This window comes from Vidua macroura, chromosome 11 (genome assembly GCF_024509145.1).
Source record: "Vidua macroura isolate BioBank_ID:100142 chromosome 11, ASM2450914v1, whole genome shotgun sequence".
NCBI lineage: Eukaryota > Metazoa > Chordata > Aves > Passeriformes > Viduidae > Vidua > Vidua macroura.
This window is the reverse complement of record NC_071581.1, coordinates 11,580,094-11,605,544: the sequence shown is the minus strand read 5'-3', so window position 1 is coordinate 11,605,544 and position 25,451 is coordinate 11,580,094.

Sequence of the window (25,451 nt, the reverse complement as noted above, 5' to 3'; positions counted from 1 at the left end):
TTCTCCACTAGGAGTTACATATTATTTCTATTCACCATTAGGTAGCCTTTATGCAAATCTTGTGGGCACAGGGGCCAGCTGAAGCTGCTCAAGCTAACATGCTGTTGTCCCTGTTTTACAAGACACTCCTGACTCTAAGCAGGTTTGATTCCATATATTTCTAACTTCATTTACATCTCAATAGTATCACCCCCATGTGTTTGCACATTTCTATTCTTAAGGCTTGTCATCTGAATGCTACCTTTTCTCCCACTCCAAGCTCTTACATAGGAATACTTGTTGGCATCTCGTGATCTACTGAGCATTAATATTCTGCAAGGCACTATGGGGGTTGTGCTTCACTGGGCACATTTTCACCTGAAAGCAGTTTTTTAATATAAACATTTGCTTAATATTCTGTACATTTAGAGTATTTTATCTGCATCAGTGCTTTACTGAAAGTAATTTAAATTCAATGGGAACTGATTATGCATAAAGAATCAACCCCTTTCATAGTAGTTTTAATAATATACATATAGATTATAAAATGCATCTGCCCAATTGGAAGAATATTTTGTGTGGATAAATCCATGTCCAAGCATTTAATCTGTTTCTACATGAACACTGGATTGTGTATTTAAGGGACTCTTCTGCACAGCATTGTGATGTGCAGCTTTTTAAAGTTTAATTATGAGGCATCTGTTGCATAATAATTTTTTTATTATAATAGTAAGCTATTAAAATAAATAGTGTCTCACAGAAGAACTATTTAGCTCCTTGCTGGAATAAACAAGCACTTTGGAGAGAAGCATACTCCTTGCACAGTCTTAGAATTGTCTTGTTGTGATGACAGTCTGATCTCACAGGTCTTTTGGAGCACACTTGCCCTTCCTGGTTTTTAATTGATGCTGTGTACAAGAAATTGTTGTGGATGCCTTTCACATTTGGGCTGTATGTGTTTCATGTGGTTTATGCATGGCTGCTGTGAGGTGTTCATCTACTTTTCCTCCTTCTCTCTTAGGTTAGACACAGCTCTTCAGATAGAAGAACCTAAACCAAAAATATCTTTCAGTTCCTGTTGACTAAAGATACATCCTGAAAAAATAAACTGAGCTCCTAAAGCATCTATTGGGCTGAAATTAAGCAACATTAGTCACAAATCAGTACTTTGGTTACCTTGTATGGTCTTGAGTTGCTGTCCTAAACCTGGAGTACTATTGGGTATTAAATAAATAGCCTGATCGTCAGATAGGGTGAGACCTCCAGAACCTCTAAATTACAAGTTATATTTTTGATTCGTATAGCTTTGGAAAATACTGTAAAGATAATACAGGATTTGGTTCCTAAATTTAAGTATTTGAACTTTGAAATTTGAGATTATCTTTGTCATATTGCCCATGAAGTAGAGTTAATAAATACTTAAATACTTTAGACAGAGGTGTATTATTAATGTTCATTTATAATTAATGTTTACACAGTTTTTTAAGATTTAAAGTGACATACAACTGTTAAATATCACAATCATGGCAGCTCTACTAATGAAAAAGGATTACTTGAACATTAGAAGAAGCCTATATTTGTCCTTTCATTGTATAGTTTAATCACTGTAAATTTTAGGAAGTTTGTTTTAATGGTGCCCCAGTTGTTTAATGTGTTAACCTATAGTCATTAATTTCCTAGCATTTTGAACATGGCTTTAGTTAGAAATAAACTGACTCATAACTGGTATCAAACTCGGAGCAAGGAAATTTTATTAATGTATCCAACTTTAAAATCAGTCTAGATTTGTTACCCATTGAAAAGGATCATCTATGAGTCTTCATATCTTAATGTTAGTCCAAGTTCTCATGGATAGTATTTTTATTTTCCTTTTCCATCTTCTTTAAAGGAAATAAGTTGATTGATAGTTATGTAAACTGAACTATATGTTTTGATTGAGTAACATATATTTCTTTAAAAATACGTTCCCAGTTTAGTTTTGAAATTCTTTTTTTTTTTTTTTCTTTGGCATATGGTTATCTTGTCATAAATAATTACCTTATTGTCTTACCTAGGGAAAAAAAAAACCCCTGTTAAACTCTGGTGCACAATAGAAAAGTTGTATTTTGTGTCCAGATGAACACTGAAGGTGCTTTTCTACACAGTTATCAGAGAACCTGTGATGAGGAGAGGGTCAGAGTTTCTCTTGCACCACTGCTTGTTGGTGGTGAGTTGCCAGAATGACAGGATTAAGCCAAGAAAGCAATTTTAATTCTACATGTAAATTCCAGGCTCTGTACATAGGAGCTTTGAGCTGAACAGCTCTGGACATTCTGCAGATTCATTTGCATCCATTTTCTTCATGCTGTGTTCAAGAGACTTTCTTCTCTTCTGAACAAGAAGCCGGAGGATGAAGTGAAAATGCATTTTCACAAGTCTGATCTAGAATCGTATTAGAAATTTAGGGACTTTGCTCATCTTCTGAGATTCACCAGATTCAGATATGCTCTTTGTGTAACAAAAGAGATTTTTCTTATTTATTTGCTGTCTCAGCCAAACCTGACATAAAGCACTGACTAAAAGCTGTAGCTCAAAGCATTATGCAAATAGTGCCAAATAACTGCAAAAATGTGAAATTCCTCATCTCTGGGGAAAAAAAAAATCTAAACCCAAACCTCAGATTTTTTGAGAACCTCCTATGGTGTACTTTTTACTGTTATTTATTCTATAGCCATTAGCTCTTTTTCTTTCATATGATAGTGTTGGCTGAAAATGAATTTAATATTAGTCTTTATTGCACTGGGGGAAAATGACATCGTATTAAAAATGTAAGAAAACACACAGAATGTAAATATAACAAACATTTTATGCTTCAACAAAGGGTGAATGTAATTGTGCAAATGAATGACACTCAGTTTCTTGCCTGTAACATTGACCCACACAGTTCAGATATTCACATATATATTGTCATTTTCTGATAAAAAAAAAAAAAATATATACAGAGCTCTTCCAGGATTAAGAAAATCATTTCTGGAATCCATAGGTTCAGGCCTGGATAGAATTTTTTTTAGAAAAAGCTTTCTTTAATCAGAGTTGTATATATTTCCTTTATGTCTGCTGGGAAGGAAAGAACCTGTAGTGTGGGGCTTTGCTGGTGATGATGTGCTGGATCAGCTCAGACAGGCAGCGTGGGTTGCTCTGACCCTGGATCCCTGTTCTGCCACATGTATCTTGCAGGCTGCAGTACATTTGATAGATCTACACCTACTCTAGTATTGATTGCAAAAACTATTTCAACTCACTAGTGTGTAGGAGAAGGCTATTTATTGAGGTTATTGGCCTTTTTGCACTAACTACTTGTTTTGCTAATTAATTTGCATAGCTTCCATCAATATTTCCATGAGAATTGCAAACCTAATTATTGCATTTCACCAAGATTAAATGTAGGGTCTGTTTCTTATAAAGTACCTTGTCTGGTTTTAAGGGAAGCATTCAGTTCACTGTAATCCAATTGTCTTCTCAAAAACAGTGTTTTAGCAGTTTTTAAATGTCTATAGTTATATATATATATATATATATCAGGGATAACTACTGCTTAATAGTGTTGCAAAAAAATATCTCAGAACTAAGGACCACTGGATGGACTAACCTTTCTATTTAGGTCAAAGATACTTTCTGTAGAGAAAATATTTAGCTCTTTTCATTCTAAGAGGCTGCTAGATTTTTTTTCTAAAAGAAATGCAGTTAACTTTCATTCTCAAGGCTTAAATCCACTTTTTTAAGACAAGAAGCAAATTTCACTCTCAGTATGAATCCAGAGTAAGATTACTGAAGACAAAAATAATGACCACAAAATGTTATTTTGTGAGAAAGCAAAACCTGGCCATCAAACATTAGGTAGCATGCAGGTGTATGCCTGTGTTTTGTGAATTTTTTTCCCACATATGAGCAGGGAATTCATGGATGGGCAGTGCCAAATAGCTCATTAGTCATGTGTATGCACACATCAACTAGCTTGACCTCCAAGCACAGTTGTTTGCACAAACTTAATGCATGCTCACAGATGCTTGTGACCTGATTACTGAGCCCACGAGCATAATGCACTTAGGAGCTGTCATGACTAGAGAAAACTGTAAAGTCATTCCAGTAGTAAAAACTGCCTGATTTCTTCCTTTTCTATGGGGAAACAATAGGGGTTTAATTCAATTTCAGCTTTAGTTACAACATGAGCTTTGCACAAGAAGATGATGAGGTGGGCTTATTTTTAGTAGTGTTTGTTGGTTTAGGTTCAATGTATGAAATGTTATTAGTTTGTTGTGGTGGTTTTAGGCTGGTTTGGTTTTGCTTAGGTTTTTTTTTAGCAAGTGAGTGGTTAATGGTTTTGAGAAATAATGCTTGTGGGTTTTTTAAACCAGCTAGATACTGAACAATGAGAAGACTGACACCTAGAATTACATTTTAAAGGAGAAGTAGAAGGAAGAATAAAATATTCACGTGTAGACCCATGAACAGATTCCCGTGTAAAGAGTAAAACTTTGATATTGCAACATGTACTCGGAAACTTGAATATTCTTTTATGAAAATTATATAAATGCTATGACCACACAAAAGGCTGTTTTTCTTGCATTAGCTGAAAAAAGTACTTATTATGCTTAATAACTTGTGCATATGTATAAGAATTTAAGAAGGTAAAATATTAAATCATGAAAGCGTCTTTAAGACTATGATATGTCTGCCACAGACAAACTAAAGGATGAATGCAAGCTTCATTCTAAAAATAATCTTTGTTTCTGACAATCCCAAAATAATCAGATCATATATGCTGTTTTGATATTTTGGGGACTAGTAAAATCAATTTGTTTAGTAGCAAAACAGCTAGAGATAGGAAGAAAAATGCTTGCATGAGGAAATCCCTCTGGAATACACCACAGAGGTAGCACCTGTTGAACCCAGAAAAGAAAAAGACATAATGAATATTTCAAAACAAAATAGGGAACACCAGCTCTTACAAGAAGGAGGAAAATGAGGTAGAGGACCAAGGAAACTTTGTGGAGCCAAATTTTTACTGCTCAGGAGCCATCACAAACCATTCCAGGAATTCAAAGGAGCATTTATGAAACCAAGTTCTAAAGAAAGAGTATGGTTTAGAGCCAGATTTTGCCACTTTTTGAAACGTGACTTCTTTCTTGTGGCCCTGTACAGCCTAGCAAAAGTGCAGCCAAGCATTAAACATGCAGGAATATCCAAGTGTTTGAGCTCAAGTTACTAATTTGCTATGGAAATTTCCTCTGAATCTACCAGTGTGAGTCAGGAACCTGCTCTGTGATGATAAACAGCAAACCAGATTGGACAGGAAAGGAAAGACTGAAGTATTTGAGACAACACTCAAGGCTTTGAGTATTCCCTTGCTCTTTATACATTTTTGTCTGGCCTTACTCTTAGAGTGCAGACAAATAATGGTCCTTTGTTCAGAGCTGTTGCTTCACACAGTTTAATGATGGGAGTGAAATCCACTTTTTCTTTCCTATGCAGGTCTGTCCTATGCAGGTGGACTCAGATAACTTTGTAAAGTTCTCTCAAATGGGAATTATTTGCTAGATTTAATTTTTTGGTATTGTTAAGCTTGCTGGAAATGCTGAAGAAACCAAGCCTTGTAAAATCCAAACCAGAGAGATGGAAGTAGCTTTTCAATGTGCAGCAGATACACCTTGTCATGTAATGAAAGAAACAAAAGGCAGAATCAAGTGTTGAGTGAGCTTTTGGGACTATCACTTATTTAGTGGACATAAAAGGAGGAAATAATGCAGTACATTTCCCAGCTCTTCAGGGATATGTAGTCCTTACTGTTAGTGTGATATCTGACCTTAAATGTATTCCATTTTCTGTTGATAGAAAAGGTAATGCAAGTACATCAAAATAGTGTTTGTGCTGTGAGTAATTCTCATGGTACCCATAATGATGCAGTAAAGAAAGCAAGTATCATAGAATCATTGGGGTTGTAAAAGACCTCTAAGGTCATTGATACACTTTTGAACACTTCCAGGGACAGTGATTCCAGCACTTCCCTGGGCAGCCTATTCCAACCACACAACCTTTTCAGTGAAGAAATTTTTCCTACTATCTAATCTAAACCTTCTCTGGAGGAACTTGAGGCCATTTTCTCTTGTCCTGTAATTTTTACCTGAGAAAAGAGTCTGACCCTCACCTGGCACCTCACATTGCAGACCTACTCTCTCTTTATTTCTGTTGATCTGGACTTGGGGAACTCTTGGGCTAGACATAAACCAAGCCACTTTGGTTTCATTGCAGTCATAAATGGAAATGAAAGCAGACAAAGTTTAAGAGGCCTTAAAATTAATAGGTTTTTGCCATTATTCTGAACTCTAAAAGAATACAGGAACATTTTTTTGCTGCATTTTAAAATTATTATTTTATTAAATTATTTTAAAATTAAATGTAAAAGGAAATTATGACTTCACTTATTGCACTATTATCATAGAATCATAGAATGGTTTGGGTCAGAAGGGACTTTAAAAATCATCTTGTTCCAAGCCCCTGCTCTGGGCCGGGACACCATCCACTATCCCACGTTGCTCAGAGCCCCACCCTACCTGTCCCTGGACACTTTCAGGGATGGGGCAGCCACAGCTGTTATGGGCAACTTGTGCCAAGGCCTCACCACCCTCACAGGGAAGAATCTAAATCTATCTTCTATCTAATCTAAATCCACCCTTTTTCAATTTAAAGCCATTACCCCTTGTTCTATTACTAGATTCCCTATTCAGCCTACACTTGGAATGCCTTTAACATATTTATTTCCATTGAAATGCAAGCCAGTTCTGTTAGATGCCTCTCTAAGACCTAAAAAGACATGCTGCAGTGGATGCAAAATCTGTGTATATAAAACCTCCTCACTCTTTTCTCTGAGTTTTTTTTTACACCTGGAAGCCAGTTTGGTTTTCTCCAGATCACCTGAGAAACTCTTAATGACACTTCTAAGAATTAGAATGCTTTGGAATGTCTAGAAAAATCAATCAACCACTTCTTGAATTTGTCTTCTTGTGACTTTTATATCATCCCTAAATCTCTGTTTCAAATAGGCATTTGATGAGAGTGGTATTTTGTCTCTGCTTACCTATTTTAGGACGTTAATGGTGGCATTTGGGGGGCCTTTAGACTAAAAATATGTGTAAAGTTTTAGAAATAATATTTATAATGCATGAAAGACCCTTTCTTTTCTATTTCTTTTCAAATGTCAACTTCTGTGTGAAGTACACTTTAATTGAATATATTTTTGTGAAGTTGCATTTCCACTGACCCAAAGGTTTGTGACTGCTGCAAAACTGGAGCTGGATAAGCTACTGCCTCAGACCTTGCAGTGGTAGCTAATAGCAGCAAAAGTGGGTGTGAAATAGTGTTTGAATAACGTCTTGCAACCATTTTACACTGGTACAAATGACAGTGAAATAAGGCTGAGAGCAGAGGAGAACCAGGCTGTGATTAAAATGTTCAGTAGTTTTACTGTGTTGAATGACCTTTCCCAACTCCTGTTGTTCCATTTCACTGCTCCAAGGCATCTTTTCTATTCATCTTGTTGTGCTTTGTGCAGCTTCTCCTAAACTTTTGACCAGCTGCCAAATATTTTTTATCCATTGCGAGACATGAAAATATTTCACCCTTGCATTTTCAGAAGATTCAATCCCAGAGGGTTTAATTTTGGGAGTTAATCAATCAATCATGACTATCTCTCTTCCTCCAAATCATGTAAGATGCTGTTTCTAGCTCAGAGCACAGGTTTCATGTGCTCTAAATATGTATGAAATAAATAATTCTTATTTGTTTAAAACAAACAAGAGCATCAAACCTCCACTCTTTACTACATTTGCCAAATGGGTTCTTTGAGATCCTGACATGTTTTCACCCTCACTGGGGTCAGGGGCACAATAGGATGATACACGAGGATCCACCAGAAGAGCTATGGGTCTGCTTTAGAGCTCTATGTTGCAGGATTGTACCCAGACCTAATCACTATTTAATTTTATATAAAAATGCTAATGTCTGTGAAGAGCTGTAACTCACCAATGTTACTTTTAAGAACTCATTTTTTCATTTTGTCCCCTGTGCCTGGAAATTGTAGCGATGGCATTTGTGTTCTGTAGACAGTTGTATTACTTACCCCTATTCACTTCCTTTTCTTGAATTACTTGCCATCTTTTCAAAGGCTGGCAAAAGATGTTCAGATCCCTAATAATATGCATTTGGATTTTCATAATTCAAGAAATGTAACCCCCCACCCTTTATGCATCTTTTCTGCACTCCTCCCTTTACATTTCTTCTAGACTGTAATAGGATGATTCTAGGTGTGATGAAGAATTTGGCAGTTTTGATTCTTGCTACTATTCTATTTGTTTTTTAAATCATTCACATTTATGTGTATGTATCAGTTTCCCTTCAGGAGATTTAATTTACATATGTTCAAAGCCTTGTGAGTCTGGAATCTAGATAAAATTACTGAGATAAAGCTGAAATTTAATAATATTGTCAATCTTCCTTGTAAGCTCAGGACTTCTACTGACAGCATTTTTAGTCTGATTTCATTCTTCTCTTCTAGGTTTATTTTTGATACAGTTGATACATTTCTGTTAGATTATTAACAGTATGCCAGGAAGACTGTGACTTAAATTTTCCTTAAAAAATGTGAACATGGTAAAAATCTGTCTTCATTGGTTTAATGTATTGATTGATAGCTAATATACTGTTCTAATGTTCTTCTATTCTGTGGGGAACATATACAAACTGCATTGACAAAGTTTTATGTTCTCTTGAGTTTCTCATTTTTATCCAAAGTTTCTTGTGTTTATTTACTTTGAAAAATGTTTTGCATACTAAAATCTGTGTAAAGGAGGATTTCTTTCTTTTTTGGACAGAAGCCAGCCATGTGATCCATCTTTCCATACAGACTCAAGGCAGGGAGCCTCAGCCTCTTTGTGTCCTGTAGGGCTCGAATCTTTAAGTCCCAAAATGTCCAGCCTTACTTTTTGAATATGACTTTGGAAATGAATTTACCAACTTAAGTTTTGGAAAAGAATGTTAGTAAGATAATCATTCCTGCACTAGTAGCTTTAAAAAAGTTTCCTAAAGTTTCCTAACAAATATAGTCTTGTTTCTTTAAAATTAATAGCTTTCATCTCCAGTCTACATCATAATAGAATATTTTCATCATATAATGAGCCATTAGTCTTTTTAAAAATTGTATTCAAATCTATCCTGAAGTGTTTAAACCCTTAGGAGCCACTAAAAGGATTTTTTTTTTTTTAAACTAGACATTTGTGCACTGCTTCTCCAACTGAAAATATATTTAATGCATCTTGAGTTTTTCCATCATCCAAGAGGTACATTTCTCTAGCTTAAGTGCTTTTCTGATTCAGGGCTTCTGTGATCCTACAGAACTGAAGGATGTGTCAGGAAGAGACAGCAAGTCTGGGATAGACTTTTCTGAGGTACTGGAAATATCCTGTGGTCTCCATGGGACTCTGTCTATTCAGCCTCCAAATTATACCTTCTTTTAGCCATTCCTGGACTTAATAGAAAAATTTCCTATGAACTTACCAACTTTGTTGGTGCTTGGATTAGAGGTTGCTTGATATGTTTATGGAAGGTCTGCTGAAGATCTTAGTAATGACAAAGGTGGAAGCTGATGAGCCTGATTGAAGTCAGCAGGAAGCAGATGGTTCTAGTGGGAGTGAAAGATCGGGTGAATGAATGTGGGGTCGTGGCTGTGTCAGTCACTGCAGCAGCAGTTGGTATCAACACCTCAGCCACTGTTTCCCCATCCAGCTTCATTTTATAAAGGAGAAGGAAGCTTGGTGGACTTACGAAACTGCAAGCCTGATGGTAAGTGCAAATAAGAAGGAAAATTTCTAAATCTTTGTGTGCACCTAAATACCAATTAATGTGGCACCATAGCCTGCCTTTTTGTCTGTTGTTATCTGTGGATAGAAAACTGCTCATAAAAAGAAAGGTTAGGTTGTAACCTTTTGAAAATTTGTCTCTGATATCTTTAGCTAATATCTTTAACCTCAAATCGGCAACTACACTTTTTGTTATTTGATTTTTTTACTACTTTTCGTTGTTTAAATCCTTATTATGTTTAGGAGGATAATATCCAGTAGTTTGGGTAAAACTCAAGCAACTTGACAGTAATTAAAATGCAGATTTAGTTCTTCTGGAGTGTAATAGCTTTGAAGCATACCAAGGTCTGCTGAGGGAATCTGTTTTGTTTGTGTATCCTAATAGAACATAATGACTGCTTTCAAGCCATTATAGTCCATCATGTTAGTGACTCCATATGCTGGATATCCTTGTCAATGACACCTCCTCTGAGAAAACGTGCCCTGGTGATGTGGTACCCTGTGTGTGTGTATATATATATATATATATATATATATATATATATATATATATAACTTTTAAAACCAAAAGTCACCTCACTTTTTAAATAGAGGCAATCTCTTTTATGGAACTTTGAACTTGGTTTGACTGTTGGTTTAATTTTCACTAAAAAGTGCAGCTTTTTCGAAACAAAGATTTTCAATTATTTGAGAAATAAGTGAAAGTCAGTTAGAGCATAGGTGAAGTATAAGCCTCTCATAAGTTTCTGTTTTATATGAATAACATCTTTTTTATGACCATACAATGAGGAAGCTGCCCCCAGCTCCAGGAGCTGCTTTTTTTGTGTTCTGTTAAAGACCCTCTCTGATGTGAATGCCAGCCCCAGGCTGCCCATGGGCAGCTGCAATATTTAGCATAAATCAGCAGTTACAGGCTTAACCATAATACAAGAAAAACATTGCACCTGATTGTCTTTAAAATTATTCCCAGCTCCCCATCAACACAAGCTAGTGATGCCACAATCCTTGATGAAGGAAGAACTGACAGAGTGACATTTCCTAGACACTGATGTATCAGAAAAAAATAAGCTAAAGAGTTCATATTGAGGCAGTAAGGCCATGTCTGGACTGTAGGGCAGGAAAGTTTTGCTCTGCTTCCCCATCTGTCAGGACTGGGAGACAAGATAAAAGCTCCCCCTTTCTGCCCCGCTTGCCTGTAACACTCCCATTGGAAACCCTGAGTGGGAAAAGTAGGGTTTACCTCATCTGAGTGTGGAGTCAGGACATAACCCAACCCTGGGTGACATCCCATATTCCTGTGGTGTGACGTTCTAAATGTCTGAAATGTACTGAAAGTATCTCCTTGTGGTGAAGGAAATAGGTGGCAGAGTGGAGTGTTCTTGGCCTGGGAATCCCCCTACTGAATTCAGTTCTGAGTTGCAATGTCTTGGAAATGGTCTGGGTTTATGATTAAAATGCTGACAGACCCTTTAACTTCAGCTGTGGGACTGCTGTAATGCACAGACCCTGTAAATTAGAGATATAAAGTATGTGTAAGTAGAACCAATATGTGTCTAGATATTCTATTGCTTTTAAAGCCCTTTCTGTCCTGTTAATCTTGCTTTACACTGTGACAGTGATGAATTGATGTCTACCATTTCCAACTGCCAGGTAGACTGTGTACACGTTTATTAAGATTAATTAAAAAGTAACAAATTGTAAAGTAATAACATTAACAACTACTGGAAAAAGTGTAGACATTTTGACAGTCTTTTTGAATTTCATTAAAAGATGGTAGTGACAAAAACCCAAGAGACTATTTCTACTTTACTAAAGAAATAGGTCACAGATTCAATTACAGTCACTGAAGCATGGACTCAATCTATCATGGCAAATTAAGTACATTTTAGCAACCTACTTTCCTTTAAAAATTTTATAGACACTTTCACTGGAAGAAGAAAGACTATAGAAAAAGAAATTGCAAACTGAAGGCTTTTTTTCCCCCCTCTATTGCTACTGAGTGCTTGGCTTATTTACCATAGGTGTAAGACACAGACAAAATCATTATGGAATGTCAAGATATGTAATCATCATTTCTCTTCCATTTTTTGTCTTTAATTAATGATATATTATTTGTTCTTTGACTGGAAAGCATGGCTCAGATTGAAACCACAGTGCACCAGTTAGAAGCTTTGTTCTCTCACTGAAATTGAAGGACTCATTTACTTAGAAAAATTCACTGCACAACCTTTATGCAATTTTGGCACAGATCCATAGTGTTGGGCTGAAAATGTGTTGTAGTCCCAGTTCCAAATAAATAAATAAATGAAGACACATACAGCCTGTGGATATGGTTTAGCTGAGTGCAAATATTGGAATGATGAAGCACTCTTTTGCCCATAGCAGAATTGATTTCATGTTGACAACTGGAATTTATAAAGATCCTCTTTCAACAGAGTAGCAGTGGCCATATTTGCTGCATTACTACAGCTGCAACAAACCAGCAGCAAACATAAGAACTGATAAGAGAGATGCAATCTATTTCATCTTTTTACATGACCCCAGGTCTGCTGTGGCACCCTTAGGAGATTTGTGCAGTTTCATATTTTAGGGTATTCAGTGGGCCTTTAGATTGTAGAAGCATGTTTGGGTTTTTAATTTATTTCCTTTTTTTCTAAATCTATAACATTTGACCATGCAAAAAATCTGTCTGTCATACAAATGAAGCCAAGTGATGCTGATTAAAAGTAACACACTTTCCAAGGCAATGCTGATTAAATATGTGATCTCAAAGTACATTGGGGATGAAATGCTTTCCATTTCCAGATATGCCTTTCTCCAACAATGCTTTTTACTTACTGCTCAACAGTTTTTGCTGGTTAAATATTCAAGGCCGGATTTACCATCACACTATCTCACTGTAACACCAGAAAAGAAAACAAGAGAGGACAGAACAAAGATAGACCTGTGAACCAAGCTTTTGTTAAACTGATTTGCACCAAAATAGAGACCACATAAGTGTCTCATATCCCTTACAGTGTGACCACAGTCAGAAGCTCAGGAAGGATACTTCCAGGGACAACCATAACTACATCACACAAGCTGCAGAAGGCTGGAAAACACCCACTGCTCCATTAGTCATCAAATTCTGCCGTACTGCAGGTACCTCAGCAATCACGGGAATATTAGATGACAAAAAGCAGACCTGCTTTACTCCGTCAACCTCAATATACTTATTTGCTTGTCAAAATTATGTTTCCCTTTCAAATGACTCCACTTGATTTCTATATTTAGAATACAATATTTAAGTAACTCCTATAATGGGTTTTCAAGTGTGCTTGCTGCAATCCATTATTCAGAGAGAAGTGGTTGTGTTGCCAGCTAACGCAATGAAAAATGCTTTGCAGAAGATCCAAACCTACACAAAATTCTCCTTCTTTTGGTAATGTTCTAGACTTGGTATTCAACCCCATTTTTCATTAACTTTCTTAATATTTTTTAGGTAATGAGCATAATATTTGCTTTTTAGCAGTATTAGAAGAAAATCCTATTGGGCATGATTAATGATATTTTAAAAGGTTGAGCACATAAATCTTTGAAAACAGAGCAAAATAATAAAATGGCAAAATGTTAGGAAATGTAAAAAGCAAGTTAGATATGAGAGCTGCACCTCAGGAAGAGTCTGGAAGGAAGGAAAGAATAGTATTCAAGAGGAGATTGCACCCAAATTAAGTCAACAATTCTTTTCCAATGGGCCTGTCCCCTTTGAGTTGGAGAATGGAGGTGAAGGTACGTCTCTGATAGTGACAAGGAGACATTAGGGACTGGAGCTTAGTCATTGTACAAGTGAGCAGTAGAAAAAGGGAGCAGAAAGACCACATGAGAAAATTGCTTCATTTACATACCAGAGAGCTGTGCATGAATGAATACTAAAACAGTAGTTTGGAAATTCTTGCACCAAAAGAGTTATTTATGCATTAAACCTATCCCAAAAGGGACCAAAATGTTTAACATTTTTCTAAAAAAAAAAAAAAAAAAAATAGTACAAAAGGGAAAGTTTTAAAGATCTTTATTGGCTTTGCATGCAGCAGTTTTTCTGTTGAAATGACTGAACATGAATCACAGAAAGTTTTCGGAATGTTCTTAGTTGAAAGGAACCCACAAGGGTCATCCAGTCCCACCCCTTAAGTGAGTGACCCATATGGGGATCGAGAATTAAGTTTGACTTAAAATATATCACAAATAAGTAAATGTTTATAAAGGTGTTTTACTCTCATTTAATCATTGGTGCTTATTAATTAAATAGATATTTCTTATCACACTGTAGAATTCCCTCTAGCTTTAATACACTGTGGGCATTTCTGTGGCACAGTGTTAGCAACTGTAAATTGCAAGAAGACATGAGCAGGATTCTCTCTGCCCACTGTTATAGCAGCATATTGAGGGAAGAAGTGAGTCTAGTAAAGCTCAAAACCATTTTATGAGGATCAGGTGGCTGACAGATAACCAGGCATGGTGTTCCAGGCAGGCAGTTTCTGACATATTCCTGCTGGATGTGCAAGACACAATGGGGAGCAGCAGAGCTGACTGAGCACTGCTGTCTTCTTCACTCTTGCTGAGGCTCTGGAGGTGTTTCTGTGACATGAAGAACAACTTCTGTGATTGGAAAGCTTTCCTTTTATCAGTAGTGTGTGTAGGGATGTCAATATGAGTAAGATGGCAGCGGTATTGTGTGAATGTCAATGCCATTGAGAAGTGATTTTGAATGCATTACTTTGTGCTTGGCAGATGTGAAAATCTAAACCCAGGTAGGTTTAAAGATGATGTCAAGTGAGGGAATCAACTGAAGATAAAGTATAATATTTACCCCTTATGTCCTTGTCTTTCCATTGCCATCAGAACTTGCAACTGATGTCATGGCTCAAATCTGCTCTTGTGTGTAGAGTTACTGTAACAGGATGAAGCTTTTGCTGCTTGATCTGCCTGGAGAGCTGATATTTGCCTTTGCACCCTGTGCAAGAGGTGATGAGATGCTCTACAGTGAAAACATTTGGGAAGGAATCTCTGTGAGCAGAGCTACAGATGTTCTGGGATATATACTGGCTTTTAATGACTACAATTATTTAACTTTGCTTTCTGAAGACCTAAATGTCTGCACCTGCCTGCCTGTTAAAAGCATTTCTCTCTTTGTGCAGTTCTGCAGGTGCTATTGGGGCACTTCAGCTTAAACTTGGAATTGATAGGAGGATGTTGATGTTGGGATGGAGCACACTGAGCTCTGACTTCAGAATTAGAGCTGATTTGAGGATTTTTTGATCACATTGTTGCTAGGAAGCTCAGGTGAAAAGATCTGGCTCTTTTAACAGCCAATCTGGAAAGGAATCAGCTTTATCAAGGCTGCCAGTAAAGTCACTCTATTATTGTAGTCTATCTACTTTTATTATTGTTAAAGGGTAACTAGGACTGGAATATAAGAAACTGTGATTCTATTGTTTTAAGTGGTGAAAAGTGAATAGATTTATTCATAGATTATGCAAAACACCTCTAAAAATAGTCTTTCTTCTAAACTGTCTTCTCTTGCTGTTTTGCATCTCATTTAAATAAGCACCTTTCACTGGAATATAGAAACATCCAAATTTACTGCTTTAAGTTTTCCTGTTCTTATAGGTTAAGCTTCGTTAGTTTTAACACCTAATTGTAAAGAATATGTAAGGTTTAGAAGAACAGCTTGTCAAAACTATGGCTCTAGTCTTGACTGATGACATGAGACGTGCACATTTTTAGTCATCGTTAATAGCCTTGAGACTATTTACCTTCTTGTACTGTGCCTGAATCATGAGAACTGAAAGAGGTCTGTCATTGTCACCATGCACCAGTTGGCATTCAAACTTATTTTATACAAAAGTCCTTTACTGCCACCTCTGAGGAATTACTGAAATACTAGAAAAGAGGGGGAAAGCTACAACCCTCAGAAAACTACCAGTAAGAGCTGGAACCCATGACAGCAAAAATGGTTTTGTAGTGTCTAATATATCAGCGGAACCTATGGGTGCAGCTTTTTATTCTAACACCTCCATCTGGGTTGCAGTTTCGTATTGGTGCACTAGGTTAAATTGCTAACACCTAAAATATCCTCTGGCAAAAGGCTCCCTGAAGTTGAAGCTTGTATCATGAGTGTGTTGTTGTTTCTATGTTCCCAGTTAGAACAACTGAAGGAGAGGAACACATTAAATCATTAGGAGAACATCCTAAAGTCACTGGTGTGTAACAATGATTGGTGCACTGAGAGGCCTGAGTGAGATGTATGTAACATGCAAATGCTATTCAATGATTGGGGAAAATCCCCTTTGTTTGTTTTAAACCACATTTGGAAAGGTACATGGAATAAAGGGACAGAGGGGGAACCTCCTTAAACAGTCAAGGTTCACTTTAATCCCAGCCTGGTTGTAGGGAAAGAATTCCTCTCTGCATGGCCCCTCATCTGGAGCTCCCAGTGTTGGAATAATGCCCATCATGTGGTGTGGTTTCAGGGCTGTTGCACCAGGGATTTTAGAGCAGTCTGCACAGAGCATCCTGCCTTAGGCTTAGGTGAAAGAGGAGCTCCTGAAAAAGGGACACTGGGCCTGCATTATATTGCAGCCATGTTTCTGAGCTGTTATCTATCTAGCATTCGCAACACTTTTGCAGGAATTGGAATGGTGCCTTTGCCTGAAAGTCACAAGAAGTTTCTTCATTCTTGTTTCCTGCTCTGTATATTATTCAGGATTTTAGCAGTGGGTGAGCAAATTCTGGGTAGTGAATTTTAGTAATGATTGCTTCTCTACATGAAACCCTAGTGCACTGAGAGATGCACATGTGGCACATCCCAGGGAACAGGAAGATTCCTAAACCCTGTAGCTGCTACAAGGATTGGGATAAACACCTTTCACTCTACTTGAATGAACCAGAGGTTCTTCCAAGTCTGATTCTTTTCAGTTCCTGATTTGTTTCTAATGCTAAGTTTGGGAAATGTTATTCCAAAGAGAAAACAAGGTTTAATGGATTACAAAGAAATTTTTCTTTTTTTTTTTTTTTTAATGAGTCAATATTGTAAGTAAATAACACATACATATTCTTAATCAATGAGCCCATAAATAAGGTTTTCATGTCACACTGGAATAATTGACTCATTACTCGCTCCTGGAAGTCTGAGAATGAATTAGGTTCCAATAACATCAGTTTGCTGTCTCAGCTAAGTTAGCACTCTGAGCCATAAATAACTCCATGGTTTAGCATAAATTTATTTATTTTACAATTTATAAAGTGCACTCATCACTAGGGTTCTTGGCATGTATACAAAGATAACAACAAAATAAGAAGATATTGACTAGTTTCAACTAAGCGAACTCCTTCAATGTGTCCTCAATAAAGGTATATAAATCATCACCAACATCTCCAAGCAAAAGCATCAATAAACATATAAGCCTTGGACAGTGCCCTGAAAGCCAATGAACTGGGGAGTCTATCAGATCACCAGGGAGCATTTTCCAGAGTTAAAAATTCTCTGTCTGAGTCAGCCCCAGAATTTAAGCCCATCATAAGGTGATTATTTAGAGCAGCCATTGGTGTTATTCTGGTGTACTCAGTGGCTGTGGTTCTCGTGGGGATGGGCTGGCTGCAGCACAAGTTGGACCTGAGGCTGCAGAGCTGTGCAGCCCAACCCACGCCATGCCCACAAACACAGCAAAGGCTTGGCAGAAGTTGCTGTGTGGGAGCACGCACTCCACATTGCCTGGTCCTCTGAACTTGAGGGAAGTTCTAGAAGAAATAAAGACAGCATCTTGTCTGGGGTTTGGCTGGAAGAGTGAAGGGAAGTGGAGTCTACCTCCAAAAGACTGCGGGAACTTTCTTGGTTGAGGGTGTGTGTGGTTTCTTCCTGAGTGCAAACAGAGCTGAGCCAAATTCTGGGTGATATGTGGTAATTGAAGTTTGGAAGTGTCTTCAGAGTTTATGTAACAATTTCTCACTCAGCCTGCCTCTGAAAGGAAAGCTTGGAGCTGATTTTTCACTGAAAGGCTTTCTAATGTTGGGAAGGAGGTTCTTGGCAGATGATGACTTCACTTAGCCCAAGATCCCAAGCAGAGCTCAGAACACTGCAATGAAGGAGTAGTGACAGCTGGCAAGTGGTTACACCCCCTTCTCCCATGACCTGTGCCTGGACACCACTAAACCCTACATGGCATTGGTAGCACCACCTCCTCACCAATTCCATGCTCAGATGATCTGGGATGTTGTTTCTTTGAGCCTTTCACCCCCATCCATCCCACTGTGCTGTTGAGAAGCTCTGGGATCTGTCTTGAAGGGTGCAGTGAGTGCAGGTATCCCTGCAGAGCACAGTTCTGGGGGCCAGCAGGGACAGAGCTGAGCTGCAGCTCCCTCCATTCTGCTCCCCTCCCCTACTCCACCCTTATCACAGATAAACAGGGGCACCCCAATGTGTCCCCAGACAAGTCTGTCATGTCAGAGCAAGAGATTTTTGTTAAATTATTAGACGCAAGTCTCCACAAGTATAGGGCAGTTTGCAGAAGATAATTTTTCTGTGACTTTGTAGTAACATTTATGGTGTTTTTGTTTACTAATTGAAGCTGGGGGTAATACTGAGGCATGGCAGGATTGTGAATCATCAGCATAAAACCCCCTAGGCTAGTGCCATCCAGCCTTGGCACTAGCCCATCCCTGGCCTCCAGCTGTGCACTCCAAGCCTTAGACATTCTCTGAGGAGCAAGAGCAGAATGAAGTTTAGGGTGAGAGGCTGTTAAGTTTGCTTCTTAGACTACCTGCTGCCAAGGAAGTGGCTAATCCATCTTAATTACAATTACTTTTATTCACAAAGTATGTGGAAAATTCACAGCAGCATAAAAGTAGTCCATGAGACAAGGAAAAGATGCAGCCTAAATTTGCCAACCTGTTCACCTGTTAGGATTTCACAGATGGTCCTAAAGGGAAGGAATAATGTGTAATTTGTGACATAACCCAAGAATTTAAAACTCTCCAGAGGCCATTTATAGAGATTTGGGCACTTAGACTGCTAGCAGCTTTCCAAGCTCCACCTGAGATGCTCATCCTTTCAAAAGTCCTTGTGTACATCTTTAATTATTTTCCATAGAATAATTGACACAGTTCTGTGCCTCATTCATGCAATCAATGGCTTCTTCTAATGATAAGCTGAAGATTATCACTGTATTATGCTTGAGAAATATCTGTAGCACTCTGAAATTACCTTTTCTCTGTTAAAGCTACTGATTTGATAACTCTTCAAAGCCCTTTCATAATACTGTTCTCATGCAACATTACAAAAATAGCCTCTGGGTTTCTATTGAGGTCATTTCTATTTGTGGTCTGTTTGGTGGTGTTTTTTGTAACTTAGTATGTAAGGGTCTTACTTGGTGTCCAAACTATGGCAACCAAAATATGGCCAATGGATAACAAGTGATTATACAATTCACTTTTCTGACAGGCAGACTACTGTAAAAGATAGACATGAGTTTTCTTTAGGTATCAACTCACAACAGAGATGACATGCCTGAGTAGGCAAACTGTATTCACCTCCAAAACAATTATTCATCATTAAGTAGGAGCCATGATACCTTAAAGTAGATAGACAATATAGAGGACAAGTCCTAAAAACCGTATCTGTCTCCATAGCTTGGTTTCACCTAACATAAGAGGAAATGTAAATATTTTTTTGGCTTTATTCTGCATTTGGAGGGGTAAGGTTAGTAAATGGTTACTTTTATTTCTACCAAAAATTCTCAAGATAGGTCTGCTTGCTTGCTCCCAGGATGATGTTTGTGTGTATGGGAGAGAAACATAATTAGGCTTTGAGTTCTGTACAACATAATCCATGGCAAGTATGAATGACATGAAAGGCAGCAGAAATTGCCTGGGAGGAGGCTGTTTTTGTTTGTTTTGAAAAAAAGAGGTTGAAAAGATTCTTTCTGCAGCTGATGCAATCTGGCTGTGTTTGCTCTGAGCTAGAGACACTTGTGCATCACAGCAAAGGCAATGGAAGGGTTGGGAAGAGGAGTGAAGGAATAAATTCCACTTGCTGCAATACCTGCTTTTTATCTAAGCTTTAATTGGATGTGATTTAGAAAACTGCTGGCATCACAGCAGATATTAACAGCCTTATTCTCCATGCTGCCTCTCCCTGAAGGAGCTGTTAAATTTCTGTTGGTTTTCAAGACTTCACTTGCCCCTTCCTGTTTCAGTGAAAAAACCCCAAACATTAAAGACAGCTAATTTTCCTTCCTGAGTGACATGGTAACTCCTAGAGGTGTTTATCAGATGCTTGTTTCATGCACAGCTCATACAGTACTCATCCTGAATGATTGCAGGTTATATAATGAGGTCTGCTGTTCCTCCATTTCTTTTCCTTGGTTTACAAAATATTGGGCAGCAAAGGTCTAAGTTCTTTTTTCTTGTTGAGTCATCATTTAGTCACCCTTGGGCTAGAATGATTTAAATATGTTACCATCCTTTGCAGATATTAAAACTGGCTATTGCTCTTAGCTGAACTGCATAATGCAGTTAGTACTTCCTCACTGTTTGTAACTTTGGGGGTGATACTTATGGTAGGAAGTTCAAAGTTCTGATATATAGGGTTATATTTTTGAATCTGATTTAATCACTAAAGAAATAAATTTAATTATTAAATCAACTACTGTTTCTGGCAGCTCAAATCTTATTACACCATCTTGTGGAACAAACTGAAAACAGCACAAATGATGTTATTCCAACATTTGCCATCCTGTGTACAGTTACCTAATAACCAAAATACAAAGATTTCATAGATTTTTTTGTAGATAAAGTTGGTTAATGTCTATTTTAGTTCTGAGAACTCGATTCAAAAATATTTCTACATTTGTGTAACATGAACAATGATATCTGTCTCTATTTAAGTTCATACTGAACTGACTTTTTAATAGAAGTTAACAGGGAGATGTGGGATTTTCCTCCTGCTCATTTGAGAAAATAGTGTGAAAGTTCAAACTACTGAAGTTTGGGTTCTTGTATAAAAGAAAAGCCATTAAGTATTGTTCTGGAGGTCTGAAATTAAAACATATTATATGTCTGGTGACATACTATTTCAATTTTCTTTCTGTTGGGTGTTTTGTGGCTTTAATAGACATGGTCAGAGATGTGATCTGTTCAATGGGCAGACATGGTTTTGTTTAACTTAGCTTCATTTAACGCCAGTGAGAAATTTTTTCCCAACAGAGACCTCTGCTGAAAGCAGGAGAGCAGCTCTGCAGGGCTGGAGCAGAGCTGAGGAGCAAAGCCCCTCTGAGAGCCCAGCTGTCAGACAGTGACAGCACACACAGGTCTAGTGGCTATCGGACTAAAGCCACTGCTTACTCTTCCCTTCAAGAAAATAGAGGGAAATAATCACAATGTAGTTAAAAATCTTACTTTTTCTAGTGTTTTAAAGGAAGTGGGGTATGATTGATTCATATCATGCCTGAGCCCTAATGCCTCTGCTCTAATTGGTGTGCCAGTGGATCCGGAGGCGGCAGTTTGCTTTTAAACACAGAATTATATAATATATTATGTGATACAGTGCAGTTAAAAGATTGAAAATCTTTTGGTTTAGTCGTACAATTTTCATCGGGGAAAGAACATCTCCCAAAACAAGTGTAACATAAGCACAACACTGACATCTGGTGTTTAAATTGGATTTAATCCTGGGCGAGGTGAGGTTAACAAGTGCTCCTTAGGGCTGTCAGGTGTTTCCAGAGGGACCAGGATACACAGGTACCTACAGAAGCAGATTAGTGCCTAAGAGGTCTGGTGGTAGCCTGGTGTCCTCAAGGGCCTGTACCTTTAGTTGCTGGGAAGGGGCTCCTGGTGTTCGGAAAATTTGGCCTGCAAAACCTGTGCTTCTTAATATAGGGAATGGAAAGCTTGTGGTGAGATCTGGAGGTCCTCAGACTGATTCTGATGGATATTTGGGGTAATAAGGCAAGGGAGAGTTATTTCCAAAAGAAAGGTTATCAACCACGTAACCAAAATTCCCAATATTATTTAAAATCTACGTAAAGATATTTTTTCAATAAAAGATACAGCTGAGCAGTTTTTTCTATATGCCAATTCATCGTTTTTGCAGTAATGTTTATTTAAGCATATATAATACCTTCTTTATTAAAATGATGGACTGACACGTGGAGTGACAGTTCCTGTCTCACCCTTGCACCTTAGATAATACCTACCATGTATTTACTGTATATTTGGAAACTGACAGGTGGGCATGATCAGGACTTGCTTTGTGTGCTGTGCAGTGTCTACAATCATTTTAGGGAAATCAAAAGCGCTTCTCCTTTTTGCAGCTATGTGTGATTCTTGGCTGTTTTTTGATTTTGTTTTTCTTTCAACCCCTGAAAGAGAAAGTGAAACAGAGTGGAAAATACAGTAGATGCAGTAGGTACAGACTTGCTCAGCTTTGGAAAGAATAGTGGGTTCTATATTTTAAATTGCAATTAGTTTTCAGGTACAGATGAATTATTCATCCTTAGCTCTGTCACTTAAAAGGTCCCAAGAGAAGAAGCAGATGCCCTTTTCCTGTGCCTTGACTTCCAGGGCTGGTGTGGCTTCTTCTTGGAAGCTCAGAATGAAATAACTATTGTTATATTTTTGAAAATTACTAATGAATATAAAAATCTGGCAGAAAAAAGGAAACCATTCATTCCTCTGAAGGGTCTGATGAGGCAGCTGGCTCACATACCCCAGCCTATTTTGCTGAATATTCATTCATTTGGTGTTAAGTCAGAAATGTTTCTTCTCTTACATTTAAAATAGCTACTAAGGTTATTAAGGTTTTTGCTTAACTGCTGTTAATAGACTTGATTTCATTGTTTTTCTTGATTCTCTGAGCATTTGCTTTGGGTTTTGCTGATTTTCGCTTTTGCATTGGAAGCTCACCCAGAAAGAAATGATGTTACTAATTTCAAAATGCATTTCTGAGAGCAAACCCAGGTGGGATTGGTGGTCCTTACATGGAGAATAGGGAGTATCATTGTACTCCTGTCTCAAACAAGAGTTCATACTCAATGTATTCCATAGTAATCCCAACCCTTGCAAAAAAGACCTTTCAAAGTTTCTCAGTGCACATCGGTGTGAAAAAAATTCCCAGTTTCTGATCTTGCAGGCACTGTGAGGGGCAGAGGTTGAGGGAAGGTAGAGTAGGAGCCCCTATAGGTTTCTTCTACTAAAATAAATCCTAGACATGTTGTAAAGGACAGAAAAAGACTATATCTTTGCAGAAGACATACAACAAACCTATGCAAATTCAACTCACAAATTTGTCATTAATTTGATTAAAATTCAAATTTTTGCCTCTTGTTGAAGGCCAATGGAGAGGCTAGAACCATGAAATGAGACTGAACAAAATTTTGAGACTCCATAGTTCAAACCAAACCAAATGCTTTTTGTAAAGCATATTTAATGAGCAACAGCTGCAACAGAATTCACACACTAGCACCAAAATATCAAATATGGATTACAGAAATTACAGAAGAATATATTCACAGCAAAGGATTCTTTGCAGCATGGTGCTGTGGGTGGAAACACATTATCACTTTCTTCTCTATGATTTGATACAAAGGAGCTGAAGTCATGGCTAAAAAATTCTCAAAATGATTCAAGATGTAGCTATTGCTTTGGTGTATTGGTACTTCTGTGTGTAGAAAGAGAGGAAATAAAAGAGAAATCACGTAAGAAAGGATGATCATGTAAGTACCAGTATCTCCTCTTTATAAGTGTAGAAATTCCTCCTTAGACTGTGTCAGCCACTCTATATCTGGAGCCAGGCTATAATTTTTTTTTTTTTTTTTAATTACTATCTCATCCTATTACTTCAGTAGAAGTTATAATACTTCTACAAAAAGTCCTCGAGGGAATGAATCCTCTGCATTACTTTCCAAATGCCCTGTTGGTATAATCTGTCTCCATCTACTGATTCCATGTGGGTGCTAAGATTCCCCTGGAGTAATTTCACCCATGTCCAAGGCTGCAGGTTAATCTCCAGGTCAGCAGGGAGGCTCATGCAGCAGAGTCACTGTCAGGAGATCTTCCCTTCCACCTCCAAGATTCCACTGAGATGTCATCGTATTTAAGCATCTGAATTCTCCTGGTGCAGCAGGAGGATGCTTTTGTCACTTCATATGCAAATGGTATAGAGGAAAGGAAGGGGATCATTGTTTATTTGCTTTTGGTTTTTTATCTCCCAGCATCTTCTACTTTGATTGCAATAAAATGTTCTGAGAAGTGAGTTGAAAACATTGTGATACATAATTTTAAACACTCAACAAAAATATTTTTCATCAATTTTTATACTAGGAACATAAAGTGCCATTTGAAGAAATGGATCACAATCTCAGTGTTATACAGATGCATTACAGAAAGCATCACTCTCTCATCAATGTGACAAGGAAAGGTAATAACAATAGGATTTGGTTTCTGTATAATTCAAAGGCAACAAGTACTGTCTCTCTTTTCCCATCTGTGTACTCTGGAGTTGAAAATTAGATGTTCAGGGACCGAAAATGTTGTCAAAGGTAATGAGAGCTCTGCAGGCAAGCAGGGAGCTTGTGTTAAAGGATGAGTCACTAATCTGCATAGGAATGGCAGAAGGAGGGGGCTGAGATACTGACTACTCCTTTTTGAAAAGCAGCTTCCAGACTACTTTCAATGTCTGAAAAAAGGTATTTTTTGATTGCACTCAAGTAAGGTCCCAAGTTCTCCAGGTTATTTTGTCTAGGATAGATGACAAAGCAGATTTAAATTTTTTCCTTCTCGTCTAGGGAAAAACTGAAGAAGGAATATATTAACACATCAACACAAGAGGGGTACATGGAAGAACTTTTGAACTTAGGAAAAATGAATATGTGTTCAATATTTTAAATGAATCCATTTTCTCAGCATGTGCTTCCTGTAAATATTCTACAAAATTAATTTATTGTCAGAAACTTTTGGGTAAATAGTGAGCCTTAAGCATCTACAAAAACATGGCTGTGGAAAGGTAAAATTGAAATTTACAATATTATTTATGCTAGAAATATAACTTTAGGATTTATGTTTATCCAACTAGGAAAACAGTATGCTTAATCTAAACAGCTCCGGTATTGAGCATTTATAATTCACAGGCCAAAATAAAATAAAAAGTGCTTCTTTCACAAATGTTGCTCACCAGATCCATTGCATCCTGCAATATGGCAGGGGAGCAGAGGGACCATGGTGCACTAAGATGCGTAGCACAGTTATATGTATCACTTTGTATATATATCTATTTTATACCTTAGATGCAGAAATCCAGAAAACACATATTTTGCAATGCATTTACATTGCATAAGGTTCTAGTCAACAGTAAAAGAAAAAGACCTGTAATATTTCATAATATTGGTAATAACTGGAAGACTTATGTCCAATATTGGACTTACGTCCAGTATTGTCCAACTATATTTAATGGAGATAGACATATATATACATACATAAATACATACATATATGTATATATATATATATGAGTCTGGGGATTGAAAAGAGCTAATGAAGTAGCTGAGTTGGTTC